General features: G+C 30.2%; 1 protein-coding gene across 3 annotated transcripts in view; it reads right to left on the reverse strand.

Moving 5' to 3' along the window:
• The window catches only part of ssp6 (short spindle 6), a 242,148-nt gene that overhangs the window by 212,788 nt on the left and 19,936 nt on the right, over nt 1-9,424 (reverse strand). The gene's annotated exons all lie outside the window — the stretch shown is intronic.

Raw genomic sequence — 9,424 nt, forward strand, 5'->3', positions numbered from 1 at the left:
AAAAAGGGATTAAATGACGATTTTTCAAAAACTCTAGATACCTTTAATTTTGCTTATTTAGAATAAATAACCAGTTCTCATTGTTAGCAATAATAAACAATGGATAAATGTAGAATATTAAACAATTTGATGAACAACTAAAGGAAAAGTAATGATGAGAAGATAGTTGACCGTGGATAATATATATATATATATATATCAAGAGAAGATTGTTGGGGGTGCGGTCAGAGAATAACACAAATAAATTGAAAAAAAAAAACGTATTTAATAGTGTCAACTTTTCGGTCAGAATTTCTAGCCTGGCAGAAAAGTTGACACTATTAAATAAGTTTTTTTTTTTTTTCAATTTATTTGTGTTTTTTCAGGACCGCACCCCCAACTACCTTCTCTTCATATACAAGAAAAGTAAAACAGCCATCCGACTCGAACGGAAAAAGTCGATATTGCATTCTTGGCAGAAACAAACTTCTTCATTCTTTATTCTCACTTAGAGAATCCTAAAATAAGACTTTGTACGGCTATAGGAATATAGAAATATACATTTTTATTTTACTGATTTCGTCAATAGTTTAATTTTTTTCTTCAATAAAATCACTCCTTTATTAATTGAGAAATAATATTACAAGCTACCACATGGTAATCCAAAGTGGTACCAACCAATTGACTACCTAGGAAAAAAAAAATTGAAAATACCAGGAGCTTGCCTTTGAATTAAAATATTTATATTATTTTGAAAAAATAACAATGACTCTGATTTTAAAAAGCACAAAGGAAGGTACAGAGGATCTCGAGCTTGTTATTGGAAACTTAAATTGGAAAACTTAAATTCTGCAAGATACAAACATAATTGTAAGGAAATTTTTAAATACAAAAACTTGACTACATTCGCTTGAATTATCGAGAAATATTGATATAATAATAGTAAAAAATATTAAAACTGCAAAAAAAGTAAAATAATATCTAATTAAATAATAGCAACAAAATATAAAGGTAAAAAAAAATCCATCTTAAGACGCATTCACACCTATATACAATATTTAAAGTTAATAATAAATTAGCAACATTATTGTAATGAACATGTTCGTCTTAAACCATTATGACTGTTGATTAAAAACCAGCCAAAATTGAATTTTCTTTTTTAAAAGAATTATTTTTGTTTCATCTACTAAGGAAGAATATATTTATTATTAATATTTTGTTTCAAGAAGGGAAATAATAATTTCCTTAACTTTGGAAAGCATTACTTAAAGGAGTGAAATTGGTAGAGAATCATGACGAACATTGGACTAGGTATGTTAATGACTAAGTACTGGAACATTGGAGGCACCTGCAAATTACGGAAGAAAATCGAACTGAGGCCAGGTAATTCGTAAATTGTTCCCTCAAGAGACTTTTTTTTTTATTGTCATTTTGAGATGTGATTCCTGAGGGAGATGGGTTCGTGCCGTCACGAAGGGCGACCTTGCTCTAGGAAACTCGACCTCCCCACGTCTCTCACCTAGAATGGGATTCGTGTTACCATGGCTCCCTATCATCCCAAGTCCTATCTCCTTCTTCTCTAATGCATAGAAATGTATCTGCCGGACCTAGATCTGTCTGGTTCTGTTCTATTGCTCTATCGTGATCTGTCGAAGTGAAGGCAATGGGAAAAGACGTCATGCCTCGGAGATAAGCAGATGCTTATATGCTTCGGTTACTGTTCCAGGGTATGTCAAAATCTTTGATAAAATTGGGTCTATTAAAAGTTAGTATCAACGATTTTTGGAAGGCAAATGCATTGTTGAAAAACTAATTCATTATAAGTTATTATTATTAATAATTAACAATTAAATAAATAATGAAAACTGCTTATTGAAAATTTTTACCTTATTACATTATCCTCTGATACGATTTCGATGTGTTTTTTTCTTATTTTTTTAGAAAATTTAATAATCATTCAAATAAATACGTTGGCACGAAATGAATACTTATTAAGTTACGCCTAAATAAAGCTACTTTTTTTCATAACTTTTTTCTAAAACTTGTGTTATACTCGTGTTAAAAAAGTTCAAAGTAAGTGAGTTTAAGCACGTTTCATCAAAATCGTTTGAGCCGATTTTTTGCTGCAGTTTAGAGAAACAAGGCTTTTGGCTTTCGGTTTTTACACAACAGCTATTGTGCACAGGGCGCCCATTTTGGTACACAAGCATCGGTGTTCAAAATCCTACAAAACAAAAAAGAAGCAACAGAATTGATAGCGTCTCAGACACATACATAAAGGTTAATGTTTTGACTTGGAGTTTCTAAAAGAGATAAATTCTTTGAAAATTGCACATCAAACATTTGACCTGATTTTAATAGTGTCCTTACACTGGTGGTAAGGAAAGTTAGTACAAGATAAATGCAACAGTTAATAAAGATTATAAAATCTTTAGATATATAAGATATATAAAATATCTATTACCATAGCTTACAATAGCTTGGTGGTAAGGATTATAAACATGAAGGACCTTAAAAACTCTATGGTGAGGCAAACGATCACGCGTTATTATTAGAAGTATTTTTGAAACCTACAGTAACAAATAAATTATACAAACATTTTATAAATTTCTCATATTCACAAATACTTCTACTATGTTTTTAAAATTTTATATCTACAATACATAATTTAATGAATTAAAAGTAAGTGTAGCAATTATGTTTTAATTAATTTTAATACAAACTATTCGAACTTGATTAAGTTTCTGTTCCATTGAGTCAAATATAAGCCACTAATTAATTTATGAAATGTATTGGTAATAAAATTGAAAATAAACCAGCTTGAACATGTCATTATTAAATAATATTTGTGTTTAATTTATTTTATGATACATAAATTAGGCTTTAATATATGAGGACGGAAATGGACCTACTTCCTGGTCGTGACAGAACCGCAAGGTAGCCCAGAGGTGCGGCTATCATTAGTATCCGATAGTAGAAAGCGATAATCTTGAGGATTACAAAACCCAAACCGTTTACGATAATTACTTTCACTTTTTAAACGGCTTGGAAAGTATTGTACAGGTAAAAACTGTTTTGTTTTTTTAAAGCATGTATTACGATAAAATCTTAGTAATAACAATCTGATATAATTTTCCACAAATCACTTCCCTATCAAGTTGTAAACCCAACTTTGTAACCTATTTGCAATGAAGCCACATGATATTAAACATTAAACCCAGAGTCGGATTAATCACTACTCACCGATCAAGAAGGGTATGTCTTAGGACGCACCTTAATAATAGGATTGTTTAAACAATAAATAAATGTTTATGATGAATTATTAAAAGTTTTATAAAATTGAAAATTATCTTATTATGCGGTGAAATTGGAGTTGTCAACAAAGAGGTTTTCAGCTAGAAAAAAACTTGCCTTATCGTCTCATTGAATACTAGGAAGATGTAAAAGAAAAATTGATTTGGTCTAAAAGCGCCCAAACTGTAAATCCATTTCTAGCATTCAAACATAATAATTTGAAGCGTTAAAAACATATATATCCTTCTCCATAAAATCTGAAAATATTCTATTTACATCTGAATACTTGTGAAAAATTTCGTCTGCAGTTGCTGTGTTAACTTGCAACATTTACATATCAAACAGGAAAGAAGCAGAGAAGTAATATTACTTCACACTCCTAAACGTAAAAAAAAAGTAGAAATGATCATTAAAAATTATATATATATTCCTAAACATATATACTTATTATTATATGTATAGATATAAAAGTGTATGCTAGTGTGAATATAAATATAATTTTTAATAATCATTTTTACTTTGTTTTAAGGTCCAGAATATTATTATTATTATTAAATTACTGGTCATAATATACTCTCTTTATACTCTAAATTAATTCTGTACGTGTGTTTCTAATGTTAATGCCATAGCTATTAATACATATTAATATTTTTTTTTTAATAATTTATTTATTGTTATTTACAACTGTATACAAATATATACAACAAGTAAATTTGCTGTAGGTGACATAGTGACATGATACAAACATGTGGAGAATCTACCCACTGATAGAACTCCAATAACATTTATTAATATTTAAATTTTAACCACCGATGTTTTATCTTCGCGATTCCTAAAACTAACTTGCAACATTCCTATAAAAAGGATCCTACTTTCTAACTTAACTTCATATGAAAAATTGAAGATAATAGGTTCGTTCTAGGACAAATCAAAACTACTATCGAACTGAAGAGAGCAGGTGCAGTATATTATTTTTTGTCTTTAACCTTTACTGCGCATGCGTCCTCCAGCTTGATTATAGTTAAGGATTATTCTTATATCTATCATTAAACCTAATTAAAAAACCTATAAACTCCTTCCGTCCCTTAATTCTTCACAATCACACTTCACTTAATTATCATTATAATTCATACCTTTCTATCATATTATAGATCATAAATTTTTAATCATTAGATAACTTCTGTTTCTGAATTATTCGTAATAAAACTGTCCTCGCCATTCGGGTCAGCAACATCCATTTAAGCCAAAATTCAATTATCATACAATAGACTGTCACTACCACTCCATAGGAAATTACTAATCTATTAAGGAGTGTGGCCTAAATAAATAGCAACACTTAATAAAATAATAAAAATATATTTAATAAAAAAAAATGATTATGTTAGGAGAAGGCACCTAAGGTACTGGTCAAGATAGGTGTGTATTTATAAATGAAATTAAGGAATAAATTAAGGTTTCGAATGGATTCATAATAAAAATCTGCATTCTTCCAGGGACTTAGAAAGCAGTAAAAACATTTTTAAAGATTATATTTATTGAATTTATTTTGTACCATTCGAACTCACTGGAAGAATACAGGTTTTATAATAGTTCGAATCGAACCTGAAATAAAGATAAAAATATCAAGCAAAACTCAATGATTCATCCATACAATTTCTAACAATCGATTTGCACACTCAGAACAATAAGTAAATAGAAAGTTATCGATATTAGATTTATCCATCGATCATAGCTTCGGATTACATTTCACCTGTTATAGGAGTCGGTGAAACGAGGAATGTGCAGTACTTAAAAAAACAAGAACAAATTCGTTTCTTCAAAGAAAATCTGGCGGATGAACCCGGCAATAGAGACCATGTGGTCTGCGGGTTGTGGTTAGAATCGAGACACTGAATGTTACTGCCCCATCTTAGATGGGATGAGAACCATCCAGGCAGAGTTAGCCCAATCCAACTGGTAGAAAACCCTTCTGTGACCACATAAATGGAAATAGTGGTTTACGTTCTATCCCTCTTGTTCCATATACTATCAACTTTTTTGAAAGGGACATTCAATCTTCATTCTTTGGCATGGAAACCACTAAACTTCTATTTCCAAAATTAAATTTTATTCGTTTTATTAGTCGTCAATGTCGGTTCGTCTTAAATCAAGTAAAAGGAAATTTTATTTTAATAAAATTATAATATTAATATCAGATGATAATAAGAAGCACACAACTAAAAATAGCTTTTCTTCTCTCTCTCTAGTTATCGTCCGTAATTAATAGAAACAAATAAATATCACAAAAAAAAAAAAATCAAATGGCAACAAAATGGAATCGGATTTAGATTGTTTAAAGAAGAAGTAGAAGTTTTTAAACAGTTGATTTACAAAATTAAAAAAAAAAAAAATAGTGTCATGGAAAAATATTAATTTTTTTTCGGCCACTTTTAAAGTATTATTATTATTATTTTTTTTTTTTACCAGTTGTTTATATTCTCATTTCAATCAAAATCCAAACACTTCCGGCTATTTTTATAATGTTAAATTGTATATCCCTAATCTTGATATATATTCTGTTATTATTTTAAAATATTAAATTTAGATATGCACTGACGTTGAAATTATAAATCCAGGGTCGGATTTATCACAAAGCACGGGCCAGAGATGTTGAATCCTAGAGGGTGCACTTTAATATAATGAATTAAATAATAAATAAAATAAATGTTTCTGATGAGTTACCAAAAGTCTTCTAAAGTTGAAAATTAGGTTACTATACTTATAATTTTCACTAAAATAATAATAATAATTGATAATTTTCTCCAGGAAAATTACTTGTCTGACTAATCCTATACCATATTACGATGAAGAAAAGAAAAAAATCTTTAACAGGGGAGTGTGTAAAAATCGGTTCCTTTATAAACCAGATTGTACCAGCTTTTGCTGATAGAGTAATGTAAGTATGGTATTTATTGCTATAGTATGGTATTCAACGTCAGTTAAGTGCAATCTACATAGATTTAGAGCATTTTACTTTAATCTTGATGACGCCATTGTATTGATATACACCGAGAAGTTAAACCTGATAATGAATAATCTCACTTCTATTATCTTTTCAGTAATCATAGTTAAAATTTAGGCATGGAATAAAATCTTGATGACTGTTTTCAAGAACCTCAAATGAAGTGCTCAGGAGTATTTCAAGACAAGAAAGGTTTATCTAAACCTTAACCTTAGCATAAGACATTAAAATCGTTTGTAACCGAGGGAGTTAGAGCGTCAACTTTGACCGCCTTGTGACTGCAGTGGCGTCGGTCCCAGGGTTAGAATAGATTGGTTACCAGTAGCTAAATCCCTGCCCTCACTGCGTGGCATAAATGACCGGGAAAAGGGTCATAAAAAAAAACAACATGTTTGATCTTTCTCATAGAATAGTATTTGCATTGAATCAGATTCAGACGATTCAATGCAAATACTTAATGATGATTTAATTGTTTTGTCTAACCTGTCCAAAATAGAGTACGTTAAAATGAGTGGTAGTGAAAAAAATTTTTTTGTTTGATGCGATGAAGAAGTTCCAAACTTAATTTAATTAAAGGAACAACGAAAGAAAAATATTTGTTAAAGAAACTATAGGAAAGTGTAAAATAAATAAAATACGACATATATTCAAGTAATTATCAAAGGTTCAATTAAAGTCAAAAATTTTCTGATGTTAAATGCGTGAAGCATTTTCTTCATTAATGTCAAGATCTATATTTGTTTTTCTCAAATATATTCTCAAATCTACATTTGTTTTTCCTACGTCACATATTCATTCCCAAATCATAAATTAATCGCTGCCTGACGTTTCTTTGGGGACTTACTACTTTGATTAATTAATATATGATTAACTTTGTTTAATCTAATAGCGATTTTTTTTAAATAAATAATTTAATTTCTATCCATTTTAGTCTCAAAACATTTTACTTTTCTTATAAGTCCGACGTTTCGGCCAAATTGGCCATCCTCAGGGATAATCTACTTAATACAATTTTGGAATTCTATAATTTAAAAACTCTAACTCCATACAGGCTCTTCTGCCCAGGTCAATACAACAATTTCTAATTACTCAATATTCACATTAAAACCAAAATTAAAATCATTTATCACAGTCCCTATTCTTTAAAAACTTCATCACAACAATTAAGGAATAGTGACTGTGATAAATGATTTTAATTTTGGTTTTAATGTGAATATTGACTAATTATGGAGTTAGAGTTTTTAAATTATATAATTCCAAAATTGTATAAGTAGATTGTCCCTGAGGATGGCCGGATTGGCCGAAACGTCGGACTTATAAGAAAAATAAAATGTTTTGAGACTAAAATGGATAGAAATTAAATTATTTATTATTACCAGTCTCAAGAAAGTGTTTAAGATTATAAACTAATTTCGATTGTTATTGCTTAACTAATAATTGTTAACCACAACTTGTTATTCCTGTCTTCTTTCATTACAAGAACTACATTTTCAGTAATATTTTGGACTTACATAAGATGTGAACCCATGGTCTTATAGGAACGAACATAAAATCTTATATTTTCTACCTCCCACTTACATGTTCAATCCAATGATAAATATTTGTTTGTCCGACATCTCTACCAACTTTTTTAAGTTAATGTTATAAGACTAAAGCCTAAAATGATTTCGTTTGAGTTGCTCTCCTCTTGACCAGCTGACTTTAGATATTAAAATACACGCTAGTAGTATCTATATATAGGTTACTACTGAAACCACACTCGGTGCCAAACATGTCGCCGGTCACTAGGATTATTTTTGGACCCTCGTGCACCTTTACGCTGTAGCGCAATCATTAACGTAAAACAGTAAGCAAGATATTTGTAATTTTTTTAAGGCTTACATTCATGACTGCCTGACTTCATTGCAGACACTCATAGAGCTTCATATTATAGATCCCCTGCTTTCCATCACAAACCAGAACTACAAAGCAGCAGCACCAACATAGGAACTATGGTCAGGCTAATTGTTTTATTCCCGGAGAATGGACAAAGGTCATCGAGGGCAGGGTAGTCGAATCAATGGCGGCCATTGTCAAAGACTGGATCGGAACTGTCATTGTTACATGGGTGATCAACAGAAAATATTTAAATCACCCTTTGATACATAGGAATTTGTTTTCGTCATGTCTTACTATTTTTTTTTTTTTTTTTTCTGTTCAGCGATTCACTATGTACATCAGTTCAGAATAACTGGCCCTATAATATGTAGTTCCCCATGCATGGTGATTTTATAAGAGGTAGCAAAACACACCACATTTGAACATTGGATAAAATAGAAGAAAAATATTTTTGGTGAACAAATATTTTATAGGATTTTATTTATTTTATTCGGCCCATTAAATTCAAATCACAAATAAAAAAATTGTACATGTAAAAATCTTTAAAGGTGGAAGAACCCAGGACGATCGTTGCTGGTGGAAGCCTAGGACAGTACGAAACACGGTTCGGGACAACCCAAGGTGACGATAATGCCTCGTCAACCGCGGTCTAAATGTTAAATTAGATGTCAATATAAAGATGACACACAGTCCAATACACTGTATCTTCGCTAATACTTTTTTATTTAGGTAATTGTTGTTTAACCTGATAGAGAATTAAATTATTTTTCGAATGAAAATAATTTTCCAAAATATGTCTGCTGAATGAGAATGTAATGCTCTAGTAAACAGGCTCGGTACGAAGTAGTTATTTTATTTTAAGTTAACACAACAGTTAGGACAACATAGCATTCCGATATTTAGAAAAATGTTAATTTTGCCAACATGATACTTTAGCAAGGAGTGTAGTATATTTGTTTTGGGTTTTTTCGAAAAACAACCAATATATCTGTTTAAAAAAAAGACAACTTAAAATTTAAATTTTTTTTCAAATTCAACCATAGACATCTGAATCACAAGAAAACCACCTAAAAAAACATCTTCATAGAGATGTTACAAAGTACCAGGTCATTCAAAAAGTCCTGTCGTTTTTTTGGGGGAAATTATAAATAAATAAATATTTTCAAATAATCACCTTTATTCATCAAAATATCCACCGTTACAGTCGGTAACCTTCTCCCAACGAGATGGTAAAGCCCAAATTCCTTCCTTAAAAAACTGTTGATTTTTACT

The sequence above is a fragment of the Halyomorpha halys genome, unplaced genomic scaffold (genome assembly GCF_000696795.3).
Source record: "Halyomorpha halys isolate HHAL.00 unplaced genomic scaffold, Hhal_1.1 Scaffold469.1, whole genome shotgun sequence".
Lineage (NCBI taxonomy): Eukaryota > Metazoa > Arthropoda > Insecta > Hemiptera > Pentatomidae > Halyomorpha > Halyomorpha halys.